This window comes from Diabrotica undecimpunctata, chromosome 9 (assembly GCF_040954645.1).
Source record: "Diabrotica undecimpunctata isolate CICGRU chromosome 9, icDiaUnde3, whole genome shotgun sequence".
NCBI lineage: Eukaryota > Metazoa > Arthropoda > Insecta > Coleoptera > Chrysomelidae > Diabrotica > Diabrotica undecimpunctata.
Window position 1 is genome coordinate 87,091,745 of NC_092811.1, and position 18,613 is coordinate 87,110,357.

At 34.9% G+C, this 18,613-nt stretch overlaps 1 protein-coding gene and 1 pseudogene across 2 annotated transcripts in view; both read left to right on the forward strand.

Annotated features, from left to right (window-relative positions):
• LOC140450229 (uncharacterized) overlaps positions 1–18,613 on the forward strand; it is a 92,938-nt gene that overhangs the window by 18,160 nt on the left and 56,165 nt on the right. The gene's annotated exons all lie outside the window — the stretch shown is intronic.
• Positions 11,804–13,155, forward strand: LOC140449728 (mitoferrin-1 pseudogene; annotated as a pseudogene).

Genomic DNA, 18,613 nt, shown 5'->3' on the forward strand with positions numbered 1-18,613 from the left:
AAATCCGAAAAAGAATTAAAGTAGCAAAAGACCGATGGCTACAAGAATCCTGTTTAGAAATTGAGAAACTAGAGCAACAACACGACAGCTTCCATTTGCATAAAAAACTAAAAGAATTAACAGGCAAAAGCAGAACTCATAGGCAAAATATATTACAAGACTCTGATGGTAGAATTTTAAGTGATAAAAAAGAGCGCTGCACCGAATGGGAAAATTACATAATAGAATTATTTAACGATGACCAAAGAATCTGCCAAGAAATAACATCTAACCGAGATACAGGCCCACCGATTCTAATCTCAGAAGTTCAGAAGGCTATCTGGACGAATATATATAAACGAAGGAAGGCTTCTGGTCCTGACGAAATACCTGCAGAATTGTTAAAACTATTAGATAATGAGAGTGTTGCGATTACCACATCCTTCTTTAATAAGATATACAGCAGCGGCAAATTACCAGACAACTGGTTAGAATCGATATTTATAACTATTCCCAAAAAAAAGAATGCCAGACAGTGTAGCGACTATCGACTTATCAGTTTAATGAGTCACACGCTCAAAATTTTTATGAAAATATTGCATTGTCGCATATATAAACTTTGTGAGGGGATAACTGGTGATGAGCAGTTTGGTTTCCGAAACGGTATGGGTACTCGAGAAGCTCTTTTTTGCATGCGAATACTCTTACAAAAGAGCATTGAGTTTAGGAAAAATATTTACGTATGTTTTATAGATTTCGAAAAAGCCTTTGATAGAGTACCACATACATTATTATTTCAATGCTTAGACTCAGTTGGTCTGGACACGTATAACATTAGATTGCTTAAAAATCTTTACTACAATCAGACCGCTTGTGTTAAGGTGGATCAAGAGGTTTCAGCTAAAGTTTCTATTGCGCGTGGTGTCAGACAGGGATGTGTTATGTCACCGATGTTGTTTAATGCCTACACTGAACCAGTTTTTGAAATAGCGTTAAATAATCGCCGCGAAGGTGTTAAGATCGGTGGTGAAATTATTAACAACATCAGATACGCCGATGACACCGCAATAATGGCAGAAAGTCTAGAAGATCTTCAAACCCTGTTGAATGCTGTAAACAACGAATGCACTGAAAAGGGCTTAACAATCAACGCAAAAAAAAACAAAATGGATGGTGGTCGGAAAAATTAATATCGAAGACTCAGTACTAAGATTAGATAACAAAATCCTGGAAAGGGTGGAACACTTTAGATATCTGGGTAGCTGAATTGACTGCAGGGTTGAAAGTGACGAGGAAATTTCGACCAGAATAGAACTCGCACGGAAAAACTTTATTAACTGGCGTTCTGTATTATGCAGTAGAAGTCTGTCGTTGACCACACGTCTAAGAGTATTGAAGTGCTACGTCTGGTCCACTTTGTTCTATGGATGTGAAACCTGGACAACAAAAATAAAAAATCTTAACAAATTAGAAGCGTTTGAGTTATGGTGTTACCGTCGCATACTTAGAATCCTGTGGACAGCACACATATCTAACGAACGCGTGCTAGAGACCGTGCACAAGGAGCGAGCATTGATCAACATCATCAAAATGAGAAAGGTCCAATACTTCGGTCATATAATGAGAGGACCTAAATATCGCTTACTCCGGTTAATCATTCAGGGCAAAATCGAAGGAAAACGTTGGGTCGAAAGAAAACAACTGTCCTGGCTGCGTAACATTAGACAATGGACAGGTCGAACGGTTGAGCAACTGTTTCATCTAGCTGCCGACCGAGAATCATTTCATCAGCTTGTCAATATGACGATAGCCAACGCTTGAATACAAGCACGGCACACAAAGAAGAAGATAATTTGGGTCTTCAATCTGATAATTGAAGATTTCCATTGGAATTTCTTAAACTTGTGGTATTACCCGTATTTTTTTTTCAATTTATTATGTAGGTTATGTGTGTCATATTAAATTCTTCTATTTCTTTGCAATTTTCATCCATCCAGCCTTCCTTAGCTTTCTTGATCTGCGGTTCTATTAGTTTCTTTATTTGCTTGTATTCTTCTCTACTTGTGTTTTAGTATTTTCTTTTTTTTTTTTTTTTTTCTATGAGCTTTATAATATATGGTGTCATTCAGTCTTTTTTGGCACTTGGTTCTTTTCTACCCACAAACGTTTTGCCCGCGTTAAGTACTGCCGACTTCCTTTCATTCCAAGCACTGTTAATATCTTTTTTTTAGCTTCTGTGATTGCTGATGTAATTGCTTCATTTATTTGTTTTTGACATTTTTCACCCTTAAGTTTTGACAAATCTAATCTTAATTTTATTTTTTTTTTCTATGGTTTTCTCAGTTTAATGTTAAAGTTGGCAAGAAGTAAATTGTGGTCGGAGTCTGTATCAGTACTAAGATATGTTTTCACTCTTTTAATCCCATTTATAAATCTTTTGTTAACGAGAATGTAATCGTAATTTGGTTTCTTATCAGATTATTTTCGTTATCTCCTTGTGCACTCCACTCTTTTGTTGTATACGATTCTTTAATTAGCCACATTAAAAAAAGATCTGAGGGGTATAAAACTATTTTACAATAAATTTAAAAATTAAGTATTACAATTGAAGACTTTTATAAGCAAAGAAAATATTATTTAGCCTATATTCATGTTGTCATTTATTCAGGACAATAATATTATTACAGCATTCCAAATTTAAACACAATCCTGATAATTATTTATCTAACCCTTTCAATAAGGAATGCGGTGAAAGATCCACACTAGGCTAACAAAAATTAAATAGTTGATCATTACTTAATGTACTTAGAAAAAAGTTAATAAATAACTATTAATTATAACAAACTAATTGACAAGTTTTTAGAATTAAAAATACGAAAAAAAAAAGAAAATTTAACTAAGCAATACTAAGAGTATATTTGCTTATTTTTATAAATTATGTTTCATATCAATCATGGACAGAACACGTCACAAACAAAGAGGTTCTGGGAAGGATGAACAAAGAAATGGAAATTTTAAATTTAATAAAAACAAGAAAAATAGAATATCTCGGACATATTACACGTGGAGAGAAATACACCTTGCTCCAACTGATTATGCAGGGAAAGATCCAAGGAAAGAGAAGCATAGGGAGGCGTAGAATGTCATGGCTGCGCAACCTGAGAGAGTGGTACGGATGTACATCAAATGAACTTTTCAGAGCAGCCGTCTCAAAAGTCTGAATAGCTATGATGATTGCCGACCTCCGCCGCGGAGATGGCACTTGAAGAAGAAGAAGATAAATTATGTTTAATTTGTGTACATGTGGATTATGTTTTAGTGATAAAATATTATAATAAATTTTGTGTAAGTTTTGAAAACAAAGTTTTCAGTTTTTTATTGGTATATAAAATGAATTTCCATCAAGTAACGGTCGAATTCATCACTTATTGCAATTATACTTTGTTACCTTAAGTCATCATCTTTAGATACCATTCTAGAGAGGATAAATCCCTCTTTCTTCCTAAAATTGCGAAGGAACAAGCAGGATATGTCCCATGACGTGGTATTAGGGAACACATTTTAAAGGTACGACAGATTATAGAAAAATCCAGAGAATTCAACATCGCAAATATCCATGCCTCATAAATTATAGTAAAGCTAATTAAGCTAGTTAACTGGAGTAAAATGTGGCAGATTTTGTATAAAATTGGAGTCCCGAATCATCTGACACTGCTAATTAAAAGTCTATACAATAACAAATAAGCCAGGGTTAGAACAAATGGGAAACTAATCAAAAGTTTCAGGGTCACTAAAGGCGTGAGACAAAGCTACATACTTAGCCTAATTCTATTCAACATATATGGTGAATAGATAATGCGAAAAGCTATTGAGGACTGGAACGGTAGTATCACTATTGCCGGGAAGAAGATTTGCAACTAAAGATAATTATATAGATAATTATATTAACAGAATAGTGCGGAGATGGGAATTACTATAAATGCTAAAAAACGACATATCGATGGCTTAATCTGCAAACAAGCTAACTCCACTTTTTTCGTAATATCGTTTTATTTGTGTATCGCTTTCTTTACCCAGCTATATATCAGTTCACAAACTGCTAACTTCTAATTTTTATCGTAAGCCTTTCAAATATCCTGCCCAAAAACAAGCTACACCATGCATAAGACCCCCACTACGGTAAAAGCGCCAACTCCGTGTTGCGCCAACCGTTAGAAAGTAGTTTAAACGTGGAATCGTACCCATACGGTTGTTATCAAAACAGTCGCTTTGTGATTATTATGTTTTGGACTGGTGTTCTACAAACAACGTATTGCCTGTATGGGTGGCAAAATTTAATAACACTTTAGATACGGAAAACATATCATTCTTTCATCCTTAAAAAGACGCCTGCGAAAAATGCACGTCATATACATTAGGTTTTGTATCTGAAGATGAATACAAGAAACACACAACAAGAAAAGAGCAGGCTCGTGCTGAAAAAGAAAAGCATAAAAACTCTGCTACAGCACCAAAATCTAATGTATCATCACTGTATTACAAATCTAGCAAGTCAAGTAATGTGCATAATTTTTGTGCATTGGATTTAAAAACTAAGGAAACATACTGCTTTTTATGGAATGAGACAGAAGGTGGAGTTTCCGCTAAAGAATTTGCTTCTTTTTCATACTTTCTTATAGATAAAGTTCTACCACAAATCTTGGACACCACAGACAAAAAAGTAGTGATTAACAGCGACGGATGCGCAGCTTAAAATCGAAACGTTATGGCCTCAAATGTTTTGATAAATGTGGCGATGACCAGGAACATCGTTATTGAACAGAAGTACCTTGAAGTAGGTCACACATAGATGGAGGTAGATTCTATGCATGCCTCCATCGAAAAAAAAACTTTGAAATAAAATTATTAATGTACCTGCTGAATACATTGGGCCAGTGTTCTCTCAATTTGAAGTGCTCTCAAAAATCCAAAACCATACTACGTTGAATATTTAGCACATTCATTCTTTAATTCGTTTAATGATGTCAAATTTCTTAAATCCATTCGACCTGGAAAAATGAAGGGGAATCTCGAGGTAAATTTTTTTCCCCTTTGACAGGTAAGGTAGTAAACATTTTTAATTTTACTTTTCAAGGTTAATGAAATCAGAGCCCTGACATATACGTATTTTATAAAGTAAATTTTGAAGAAGAATGGAAGTTACTTCCCAAACGGCGTGAAAAAATGACTAATCCAAAGGAGTTTGCTCAGCTGCCAAACTTCCATTGTGATAGATTTCCATTAACCATCAGAAAGTTCCAGGATCTTTAGGGTCTAAAAACCTCCATCCCAACTGATTATCATTCCTACTACAATAATCTACCTCATAAATAAACATTTTTTTTTAACAATATAAGTTTTTTATACTGTAATATTTTATTTTTTCTTGATACTTTTAAATTTTAGTTCTTTATATTAATTTGTTTTAGATGTAACAGACTAACTCCTTTTTTCTATTTCTTACTGAATATGTAAAAAAGCTAACTCTTTTATGGCGCAAAAAAAAAAGTTTTAGGTGAAACAAAGTTATTTTTGATTAATTATTAACATGAAGCATTAAAATAAATAATTCAGATTTAGTAATTAACCGTAAGTATAATTATTTCAGAACTGAACGGTTTTATGTTCATACTGAACAATTTGCCTAAATGGAGTTGGCTTTTTTGCAGATTAAGCCATCGATATATGCTTATTACAAATAGACCACAAAATATGCACCACGTATTGACAATAATTAATGGTAACGTGATAGAACAAGTAAAAATATAAGAGTACTTGGGATTTTGATCGAAGAAACCAATGGTCATACTGTGGAAATAAACAGGCGAATAGAGATTGACAGATCAGCCTTTGTACGAATGAAGCCACCCCTAACGCGCAGAAATCTTAATGTGGAAATCAGACAACATACCGTTCGCTGTTATATGGAGCTGAGACTTAAACATTAAAAAAATACAATTTAAAAAGAATCGAGGCTTTCGAACTTTGGTTATACCGCAGAGTATTAAAAATATCATGGACTAATAGAAATACAAATAAAGAAATACTGGAGAGGATTGTTAAAGAAACAGTAGTAATCAACACTATACAAACCAGAGAACTGGAATACCTAGACCACGTGATGAGGGGACCAGAATATGAAATTTTGAGATTCATAATACAGAGAAAGATTCAAGGAAGAAGATCTGTTTGGCCGAAGGTGAAATTATTGGTTAAAGAATCTACGTGATTGGTACAATGCAGATCGATTGATTTATTTAGAGCAAGTTAAAAAATGAAAATAGCCATTATTGGATTGCCACCCTCCGTAGAAAGACAGCACTCACAAGAAGAAGAATGCTTTATTTGGTATTTTTAAGATGTTTCTGACTACATGAAATCGAAAGTATTGTACCTATACAGTTGAACTGGTATTAAATTAGAGATTTCAATAAAGGTACAATATATAGGGTGTTATATTTAAAAAACCAAGTTGACTAATGATATCAAAAAAATGGTGAATCTGGCAACGTTATAAACATCAAATCTTAAAACTTTAGATACTCAGTAACATTAGAAATGTTACACCCAGAAGGAATAATTTCTTGAACTTAATTTTTTGGCAACAGAATGACTATATTGAAAACATGCTATGATAACAATATCAATGTTTTATCTTTTCTACTTTTTGTAAAAATAAAGTTTTATCTTTAAATTTTTTTGTAAAGAGACCGATTTGTTAAAATCGGTTCGTATAGAAATTTTGAGTTATTATTCCTCAGTCTAATGGTATTCAATGTAAAAAAATGCCTCGAGTTCGATGACACCAAAATTACCGCCATGTTAGCGATTTTGACAGGGGTAGAATTATTGCGTATAGAGATATGGATTTGTGGTATCACGAAATTGGCGGTCGTCGTGTTAATTGTACGGCAATGACAGTTATGCGTGTTTATCGTGCGTGGACAATTTAAGGTGAAGAAACACGAAAAAGACCAGCTGCTTAACCGAAGCGTACCACAGATCGTCAAGATAGGCCCTTTAGATTACTGGCTCTGCGAGACCGTTTTGCTAGTGAGCATCAAATTGATGATCAATGGTTTGGAGTAGTAGGTAGACCTGTTAGTATGCGTACACTATACCGTCGCATTCTGTTACCTCGGAAACCTTTTTTTGGATGGTGCTAGAATGGTCACCAATGGAGACACTACGAACGTCAGCCAGATGGTTGGTGGAGAGCGAGTCGTAGGATCGAAACTAGCTTTTGGAACCGGGAATGCGTCTAACGGACGAAATAAGTAAAGATAGGACATGATAAGATACATTAGAAAAGAGATAAGGAAAGATATCTAAGTTCTGAGACCAAATCCAAGGAAAGATATCAACAGTTAATTATTAAATAAATTTTGTCAACACACTAAATAAACAAATGATAAATATATTAGATAGACTTCGTCCACTTACTTACCTACAAAACTTAATCAGCCTGGTCTTTCTCCTGGTCGAAGGTATAATAATAATTTAATGTAATAAGCAAATATTCAGAGATATTATTTTATCAGGAAACTTATTAGGAGTCGAAAAACAAAATTCATGGATAAAACAAAACAATATATTCAACAACACAATAAAATAGGCGGCTGAATGTAAACACAAGTAAAAAAATGCAGCATCAATTAATAAATTGTTGTATACATATATAAATAAACAGTATTATGATTAAGAAATACCTTTACAGATACAATATAATAAAATCATGCACAAATTAAATTATCAGCGAAGAGAGCCTGGTAGTATTTAAAAAAATCTCTTCGCTGTTTATGGTCTTATCTTAAGATAACAGGTATAGTAAATTTAAAAATGGATAGCAATTATATCAAATAAAATAAAATTAGTTAAATTTAAATTCAAAAGAATACAAAAAAATTACAAGAATTCTGTAGTATAAGAATGAAACCAAACCACACTAGGTTAGTTAGTTAACTGCCTGTCTCGCACTGTTTTTAGTTTAATTAACTGTTCTTTCTGAATATTGAATGTTCGTATTTATTATTTTGAGAAGTTCTTAGTAACTGATTGAAAGTTATGAAAGAATTAAATATTCTTTTAATTGACTTCATAAATCAGTAGTTAACCTTAACTACAGGTGGAGCAATGGTTGACGCAGATTCATCCAGGATTGGGTAATATGATTACAATATTATTCGCCCAGATAATTGAAGGTAATATGATTAAAAATAACTTACAATAAATCTCGATGACTGCTGCACTATTTCACTGATACTACTATACTTTACTAGTATCAAGCACTGAAGTTAATCAAACTGAAGGTACTTCATAACAATATTTAATCTGATATGATATTAAATTAAGATATTTCAATAATTTAAGTCTATCTTCTTCTTAGTCGTTAACCTGATGCAGGTATCGTGATATCATGAAGCTATTAGCTAAATTTCCCAATGTTCCTCCACGTTTTTCTATCTTCTGCCATTCTAGCACATTCTGACAATGGAGCGCCAATGGTAGCAACAATATGGTCCGTGTATCGTGTGGGAGATCTACCTCTATTTCTTTTGCCTTCTACTTTTCCCTAGATGGTAAGTTTTTCAAGACCATTTCTTCGAAGGACATGTCCGAAATAGCTTATTATTTGTTCTGATATTTGTGTTCTTAGTCTTTTCTTTATGTTTAGCTGGTCCAGTATGGATTCATTTGTTCTTCGGGTCACCCTTGGTATTCTCAGCATTCTTCTCCAGCAGTACATCTCAAATACATCTATGTTCTTTTTGTTTTTCTCAGTAAGGGTCCAGCATTCTGATGCATAAGTAAAAACTGGAAAAACTAGACTTCTTACTAGTCTCATTTTTGTATCGGTAGTTATTTCATGGCTTTTCCAAATTTTTGTTTGCCATGGCGCTTTTTGCGATTGCTGACCGCCGCTTTATTTCTTCAGTACAGCTTCCTTTGTTAATGGAGATAACAGCGATATTATTTATCATGACCAGATGATTTTGATTGTTGTTAGCTCTGTCAATTATCATGATTCTCGTTTTATCTCTGTTTATTTTAAGGCCCATCGTTAAGCTTACGTCTTCTATCCGTTGTAGCAGGTGAATCAATTCAGCTTTAGAACTAGCGAGGATAGTAGTATCATCTGCATATCTCAAGTTGCAAATCTTCTTCCCGCCAATGGTGATGCCACCGTTCCAGTCCTCAGTAGCTTTCCGCATTATCCATTCACCATAGATGTTCAATAGAATTGGGCTTAGTATGCAGCCTTGTCTCACGCCCTTTGTGACCCTGAAACTATCGGTTAGTTCCCCATTTATTCTAACTCTGGCATAATTGTTATTGTACAGGCTTTTAATTAGCAGTATCAGATGATTGGGGACTCCCATTTCAGACAAAACCTGCCACATTTTACTCCAGTTGACCAAATCGAAAGCTTTACTATAATCTATGAAGCACAAATATGTTGTGATGTTAAATTCTCTGGATTTTTCTACAATCTGCCGTACGTTTAAAATTTGTTCTCTAGTACCACGTCCGGGAACGAAACCTGCTTGTTCCTCCGCAATGTTAGGTAGTAAAAAGGGCTTTATCCTCTCGAGAATTATGTGTAAGAGTATCTTACTGCAATGTGCAATTAGAGCAATTGTGCAATTGTGGTCTGAACTTACTTTATCAATATCTGAGTATATTTTCTAAATTTAATATTTTGATATATTTGTGATTATTTTGATTATTTTAATATTTACTAAGTATATTAAATTAATTTTTTTTTCCAAAATATTAATACAAATTTACATTACTATTATTCAACTTGTGTGGTAATTACTGTGGTCTTGTGTTGTGTTGTAGAGGTTCATTATTTGAAATATTCTCATTATGTCTTCATTTAAAGTAGAATATTTATTAGTTAGTGAGTTGGATTATGAACTCAAAATTAGGGGTATCAATATTGAGGATTTACCTAATGTTGATACAAAGCGCAAGGTCTTGCGTGGAGCCTTAAAACAGGAGGAGAACAATAGGAGTTTTACTGCACAACTTAAATTGAGCACAATTTAAGTCTATATACACACTTAAAGAAAAAATTCACAGAGAACGGTAAGATAAGCAAGTGTCTTTACTCGAAGACTGTCCTGCCCAGAGTCCGTTTCGTCCTATCCAAATTTAGCTTTCACGCTTCCAAAAAAAAGTGGGATATCCCCCACTCAAAAATGACAACTTGCCTAAAAGAATGCCAGGCTGTTTCTATCTCTAGGAAGATACCCGAACATAGACTGCTTCTAGGTAAGTAACGAGACTCTTGTAGTTGAAAACCGTGAGAAAATGTAGAACCTTTTGAATTTTGAAAGATCTTTTACGACTGTGTTTACCAAAGTTATTAAAAAGGACCCGCCTGGAACTGAAAAAGGTTAACAAAGCTCTACCATAAAATATTCTACTTCAGGCTGTTTTGATGAGTACGACCATCCGTACTTTGAGAACTGCATGATAGTCGGTTTGTTCCAATAAAATTTGCTAAGGGTGAGCGAGCCCATCCGCATGTCTATTTGCGGATAAGGCCACGGGCGTCTCAGCAACAGGGGTAAAGGGATTAAAAATTATTTACTATTTTAATTATAAAAAAAATGTTACAATTCGAGCCTTTGGACTGGTTTCATTCCGCCGAAGACTAGTGCTTCCTTTGACTGCGGACCACTGTCATCAACGCTTGAATTGGTGCAGAGAACGACAGCATTGGGTGGCAGAATGGCGAAATGTTGCAGTCAACGATGAATCACGATTCTGTTTAGGAATGCATGAGGGTCGTAGGATGGTAAGACGCCGTCGTGGAGACCGACGAGATATCGGGTTTGATGTTGAGAGGCATGTATACAGGGCAGATGGAGTAATGGTTTGGGGGGCTATTGCCTATGGTAGCCGATCACCACTTGTGTTTATTCGAGACAATATGACAGCTGCGCGTTATGTTGATGACATCTTACAAACCACTTTATTGCCTTATCTCGACGGCCGTCGAGACGTCCTTTTTCTGCAAGACAACGCGCGTCCCCATATTGCTCGTCAAACTATGTACTTTCTCCAAGAAACTGGCATTAATGTTTTGCCGTGACCGCCCGTGCTCCGGATTTAAATCCTATCGAACATGTATGGGATATGATGGGAAGGAAACTGTCTACTTTGCACCATCCTCCACAGACTCTGGCACAGTTAATACATGAAGTTCAAGTTGCTTGGAACGAGATGCCACAAGCAGACATCGACCATCTCATTTTGTCAATCCCTAAACGTATAAAGGAATGTATTCAGCTACATGGTCGCCAAACACATTATTTATATTTTTTGATTACTTGTTAATAAAAATTCTTGAAAACTTTTTTTTTATTCTTGATGTAAATCTACCATGTTGTCAAAAAATTAAGTTTAAGAAATTATTCCTTCTGGGTGTAATACTTCTAATGTCACTGAGTATAATACAAAATAAGTGTATCTCTGTTTTTGTATAATTCGGACCATTCATTTAAAAGATAATAATGCGTTTTAAGTCGTCAATTAAGTCTTTTGGTCCACTCTATATATACATCCATCCATATACATTCCCTGTTGCTATTTTTGTTTTTAATTTAAAAATACTTAACGAATAATAATATTGAATCATTTTATCGAATAAAATAATATGACAAAACAACCTAAAACTTATTCTGACGTCATATAAAATCCGCACATTAAAAAAATACATTAACCTGTGAGTAAAATTTGACAATGTCACCATATTCTGTGAATGTCACTCAACTATCACATGTCTGTGTTGACAAAAAAGAGGTTATTAATATCAATTTATAAAATAATGTAAATTTTCTTTAGTTGACTCTATATACCATCCATATGTCTCAAGATGATTATGAAACACTTCATACAGACAATTTCACGATACATCTACTTGCTGGCGCCATGGCAGGCTTCATGGAATTTTGTATAATGTTTCCCATAGATACTATAAAGACCAGAATGCAGTCCTTGGAATTTAGAGGTGATACAAATATTTTTCAATATTTGCGTACTATGATGAAAAAAGAAGGTACTTTTAGTCCATTACGAGGTATAACACCCATTGCTATTGCAGCAGGCCCAGCTCATGGTCTTTACTTCGCTAACTATGAACTTGTTAAGAAAAATCTAACAGGACTGGTAAATAATCCTCGGTACGATTTTATTTGCCATGGAATAGCTGGTTCTTGTGCTACATTATTTCATGATTCCATAATGAATCCCTCGGAAGTGGTCAAGCAACGTATGCAGATGCAAGGTTCAACGTGTAAGAATACTGTTAAATGTGTTGTGGACATTTACGTTAATGAAGGGTTTAGAGCATTTTATCGATCGTTTTTTACTACAGTAATGATGAATGTACCATTTCAAAGCGTACACTTTGTGGTATACGAAATTTGTCAAAATCTTTTAAATCCCAAGAAAATATATTCTCCAGCTAGTCATGTAGTTAGTGGAGGAATAGCTGGAGGTTTAGCTTCAGCTGTAACCAATCCACTAGATGTCTGCAAAACACTTTTAAATACCCAAGAAGGCAAGAAAACAATAGAAACTTTAAGTGAGGCTGCAAAAACGGTATATAATAGAAAAGGAATTTCGGGATTCTTGGGAGGTATTTATCCAAGAGTTATGTATACAATGCCATCGACTGCAATTTGCTGGTTTACATATGAGTCGTTTAAATTTTTTCTGCGGAATAAATCAGAACACAATAAACCTAAAGATAAATAATAAAAATTAATATTTTGTAGTCACGGCATCTTTTTGTTTATTTAAGTACTGTTTCTTGCAGTAGCAGTATTGTTTTAATACCGCTAAAGTAGGTTAAAATTATTAGCAGGGTAGTCTCTCCTGGTTTTATTAGAGGTATAGTGCAGGTCAAGATATAGTGTTTATATAACTTTGACTTTTAAATTTTTTACAACTATAAAAACCACCTAAAGACTAACCATCAAAGGTCTCTTCACATGTGAATTAATACCATCAGGTATAATACAAATGAAAAACGCATGCCGGGACCCTTAACCAAGAACACTGAAAATTATATATAGTGTTGTAAACAAATTTAAAAAATTTAAACATATGCACCATCAAAAAGCGTATCAAAAACAGATAAACATATTTTCTATTAAACTCTATCAGAACTTCTTGAAAATATAAATAACCCAAATAAAAAAATTAACATGTTTTTACAGTAGATATACTAGATCCAACCAACGAGAAACACTTAGTCAATTATAGATCATGTTATAACAAAACAAGAGTCACACACACACAAGTAGACGACGTAATAGTATTAAGAGAACCGGAGTGAGGTACTGACCACTATATGGTCACAGCATAAGGAATATGGTGAGTGTAACCATTATACCATGAGTGTAACGTTATTTAAAACTCGTTTAGGCGGGGCGCCTCTTCAAGGTATGTGCTCCCTTTCCAGGGAGAGAGTTTGGCAAGAGCAGACATGAGTCTACGAAAGCAGTTTTGTGTTAGTGAACTGAGAGATTGGGAAAACAAGTGGTTTGCTAAGATGCAGTAGTCAGTCAGTGTGAGTGAGAAAGGTTGTCAGCCATGCCGTACTGAGGGGTAATAGCTATACATTTGGGAACGGTTTTTTCGATAGAGCGTTTTTGGGTTGCAGATTGTTATAATGTGCGATATCTTAGTGGCGCCGCTTCTAGGGTGTTAAAATACTTATCAGGAAGTTCGTTTTCAGCCAAATTGGCAAGTTTGGCTGGGAGGAAAGGAACTTTCTTTGCGGGATGCCTGGTGAGTATGTGTCCTAGGCGGTGGCAAGATGTTTTTATGACCTCCTTTGCTCTGATGTTGGAGCTTGTAATGGTTCGTAGGACGTATCTCTTGCCGAGAGTTCGGATTTTGCTCTCTCTAGTTGCAGTATTTGAGAGTTGGTGGATTAATGCCAACGGATATTCTGCACGTTTCCTTATGATATTTCTTAGGATTTTGCCTTCTGTGGCCATTATGACGTTTATTTGGCGGTTGTTCAGTGCGGAGTAAAGAACAGCCTTGTATGCAATAATCGGTCTGATGTAAATTTTGTAGGTATGCAGGGGAGTCTTACTGTGTACCCCAAGATTTGCCTGACAGAGCTCCCAGGAGTCTAGCCCTTCTCCTCACTCTGTTTAGGGTGAGATTTAGTTCCGTGTCCCAAATGAGTTTTATCTGAAATTAAACTTCCAAGTAGGTGACTGAACTTTGGAAGGGAAGTCTAGCTCCGCAGAGCTCCTATCAGGTTGTCCTCGTTCTTAAATTGGGGACGTCATATCTGAAGAGGATGGCCTATGTATTGGTTGGGTTGAGAGTGACTCTCCATTTTTTGCACTATTTGACAATCTTGTCTCCGTTCTAAACCGTTCTCTCAAAAATATTGCTTGAAGCGATGCTGCTTTCATCTGGGATAACAGCTCGTTTAAGAGTAGGTCTAGTCTCTGCGTATTTGTCCAAGAGTTTTTCTCCTAGCTTTAAAATATAATTATTATTATTATTAATAACACCTAGACGATGCCTTTACTGAATATTTGCGTGCCATGCGGTCCACTACAACACAATATTTTGTCTTATTATAAAATGTATATAGTCGTATAGTATGTCTTATTATAAAATGTAATAGTTTCCGGTTTCTTTTTCTCAGTGGATGCAATTTGTACATCCGAGTGCATTGTATTAAGCATGACCACATTTTTATTGTATTTGGCCTGATGAACAGTCAATGAAATATCACCTGTCTTTAGAAATATTGTACTAGACAAATTTCTTTCGCGTACTTCACACAAGTCAGGATTTCACGTCGAGCTTTATTCATAGTACCAAGGAGACTAGTACTACTCTCTTTCAAAAATTCAGCAAGTGAGAGTGACGTGAACAAATTGTCACACGTAATATTTCTTTCTTTTTTTAAATATGAATGCATCAACTTTTTTACCACACAGTAACCGAGGTGCTCGTTATTTGGTCTCGCTTCGTTTTCCCTAAATACGGAAAAGAATTGACAATGTAGTTTGTATCTTTCTCCACGGTAATCCAGAATTTTTGACCATATTTATCGGGTTTAGAGGCAATAAACTAAGTAAACCTATACCTACATTTCGATGGAAACAGTTGCTCGTCGACAGTTATATATGGTCCTGGAACGTAGCTGCTGTGTGATTCTAACTCTTCTTTTGTTAGAAACCAAGTGTTTGATTGAACTCAGCATACTCTTTGAATAGTACAGTCGGTGATGTTTTAAAATTTTATCGTCAATAAGAAGTCGCCAAGTACTGTTACATGTTTCATCGGTATGGCGTTTGGGATATGGTAATATATCGGAAATATCTTTAAACACATTTTGATGTGTTCTTCTACCAGCAGATGCATTACACAATGCTTCGATTTTCCAAAGTGTACCATGAAGAGCTATAATTTCTGAGCCAACAGGAATTTAAGAAAGAACATCGTAATTATATCCAACTGCTATGACCAGTGGTTAACTACGGCCACATCTACTTCCACCTCTGCTTCGTCGACGACGTCCTCTGCTTCCTGCTGGTCGGCTGTCGTTATTCACTGAAAATCAAAATACATTCTACATCAGAACGACAAAATACATAAAAGTACGAAATAGTGTCATCTGATAAGACAAGAACATATAAGAACATAGCTTCAACAACGATACTCTCAGACTGAAACACTGTCAGTTCGGACCTAGAATTAACTTGGGTTAGCAGTTTCCGCTCTTCATCAGATTAAGAGTATACTACTTCGCCTTCAGATTCACCTTCTAAAATCTCCTTTATTGCATCAACAAATTATTGACGAGTTAAAGGCAGATTATTCATAGTCACGACACTTTAATATGTACTCAATAAAAGTAAAAAAACATGTACTAGCACTTCACTAGTTCAAACTTGACTGAATCACGCGATGGTCGCAATGGACGATCTGGCGAACGTAAGTATGGTATTCCCTCCATTCAGACGGTATTACGTATTTTGACATTCTATTGCCATTAGTTGTTATAAGTAGTAACACCATAAACACCAATATAAATTAGTATGTATCAATTGTAAATAATTTATACTAATATAGATAGTTGGATCTAGGATGACCCATCCGTACTTTAAGGTATTTTCGTAAAAAAAACAAAAAATTAGTTATTACAGTAGACATATAGTTTTGAGTATGTAATGTACCCGATAATTCACAAAATGTTGTCAATTTTAAGGCTATAATAAGTACAGAATATTTACTGCACAGAGATGAATTGAATGAAATGGGACAAAATTGGAACGGGCGCGCTTCTAGTGCTAATCTATAACTTAAACTGTAGTAAAAATGAATTTTAACCAATTTATTAAGAACTTAAGTCTTAGTGATAACTTAAATAAAAAAAACTAAAGCCTTAAAACTTAATATATAGGTTCCTATTGGTTCAAGAAGGAACTTTGGGGGCAAGAGGTTAGAGGTCTCCACAAAATAACTAACTGTAACAACGAAGACTCCAACTTAGTACATTGTTCCTTTAGAACTTAAATACTCTTATTCTAATTATTCTTCTCTTTATATCGACCTGACTCTGCCTGTTTTTCAATGTTCCTCCAGTAAGTTGTCGTTACATCGTTTTCGTGGTCTTACTACTGATCGTCTTCCTATTGGGGAACCGTCTCTCGCCGCCTTTACTACTCTATTTGTTGTCATTTGGTTCCATTTTACTCTTCTATTTTTTACCCAGTGCTTGATGTTCTCCATTTTGCATCTACGTCGTAAATCTGTACTTCTACCTCTGTCCCATAGTGTTTTACCACCAATTTTTGTAAGTGTTTTTATCTTTGCTGTTTATAGCATCATTTTTCGTCGTTGTTGCTGCAAAAGTCATTAAGTCCAAAATAAGAAATCTGAGAAAACGAATATTTTAGTTTTAATTGTCGTCTAAAATTCATCCTTATAAAAGTCAAGGAAATTACCGATGCAATTGTACACTTCTAGTAATGCTTTGAAATGTGAATACATTATCTTTTTTGAAATCAATGTTATTTGGTCAAAAATAATATTTGATGGACTTAGTGAACTCTAGCAAGTTGGTTAAAGGTAAATTTAGTGAATTAGTTAAACACATTATGATTATTATTTATTACTTAAATTAAAGTAACTTAAAATAAACACATTTAGAGAAATGAAAACTAAAATTCAATGAGTTTAGATTTGCTGTTCGTATTCGCTTCCCTCTGATTCACTATCGCTATAAATACTGAGCTCAGTATTTCTGTCAATAACTGATTTGGAGGTTGGCAGCGACGAATACCAAGCATGGAACTCCAAAGGAATAACGTCGGTAGTGCATAAGTTCTGTAAATCATTAAATTTTGCTAACGAAATTGGACGTATACCTAGGTAAGCCTGTTGAAGTGATAGGGAGGCTTGTGTTGGAGGTCTTCCTCGTCCAGAAATATTTGGTTCAAAGTAGGGACCGTAGTGCTCGTAGCGATATTTGATGACTTCTGGATATTCCCTCTCCACTCTGAAACATTTTATTTGCAACCACCTAACTTTTTCACCAGATTTATTTAGTTTTGTGTTTTTTAATATATTTTTCGCAAGTAGTTTCCAGTTAATAAAATCTGAATATTGTAGCTCATGGATTACATAAGGGTCCTTCTTTTTGATGCCTCGTTTAGACCTAACTTTGACAAAAATATTTTTTCAGTCATGAAGCGTGTATACTGCTACATACCTCTTTTCTCTCTCGATGGCGCTATGCACACTGTCGCATTCCATCATCGTATGTCCTGACTCTAGAAACTTCTGCTGGAGAACAGTAATATTGTGGCCAGATAACACATGAACAAAATATTACAACATTGCGATGACAAATTGATTCCTGTTTTGTCCCCCACAAGTAACGGAAAACAATGATACTTCGGTGATTCTCGCAGGGAGGTTTTTTAAATAGCGATACAAACATGTCGCAATTTCTATGGCACCATTAAGTTCAGTCCAGGTAAAACAATGTGCATTATTTGGTTGAGCTCCTTCATAAATGCATAAATTAAAGGCAGATAATTTTCTACTGTAGTATAAGGGTGATACATCACTACTTGGTATTTGCAGCACACTTTGAAGGTCAAAAGTAGCAGTGACAAAATAAGGATTTTCAGTTGCTATGCCACTCTTGTAGATTGTCTACTTGATCAGCTTCTATAACTGTTGTTGGTTGATTCAGTGGTACCTTCAATATAGAACAAAAATTCACAAAAGAGCATGATTAACAGTTAGACTATCTTTACCTCATCTACACTTTTTATCTCCGTATCAAAACTATCCTGTATTTTGACATCCGATAGTATTACTATTTTATTTTGGACTGTAATACTTCTTTATTCGCTACTCTATGAAGCACAAGATTCATTCTGTTCGATTCATTACCGAGAAGCAACCATGGTCATCATTTTGTAAAACAGGATTTTTCGAAGACGACAGTGCACTGTCTAATATTGTTTCTTCTTCCTATAAACACAAATTTACAAACTATTTTGAAACGAAATTCACTAACCTCCTA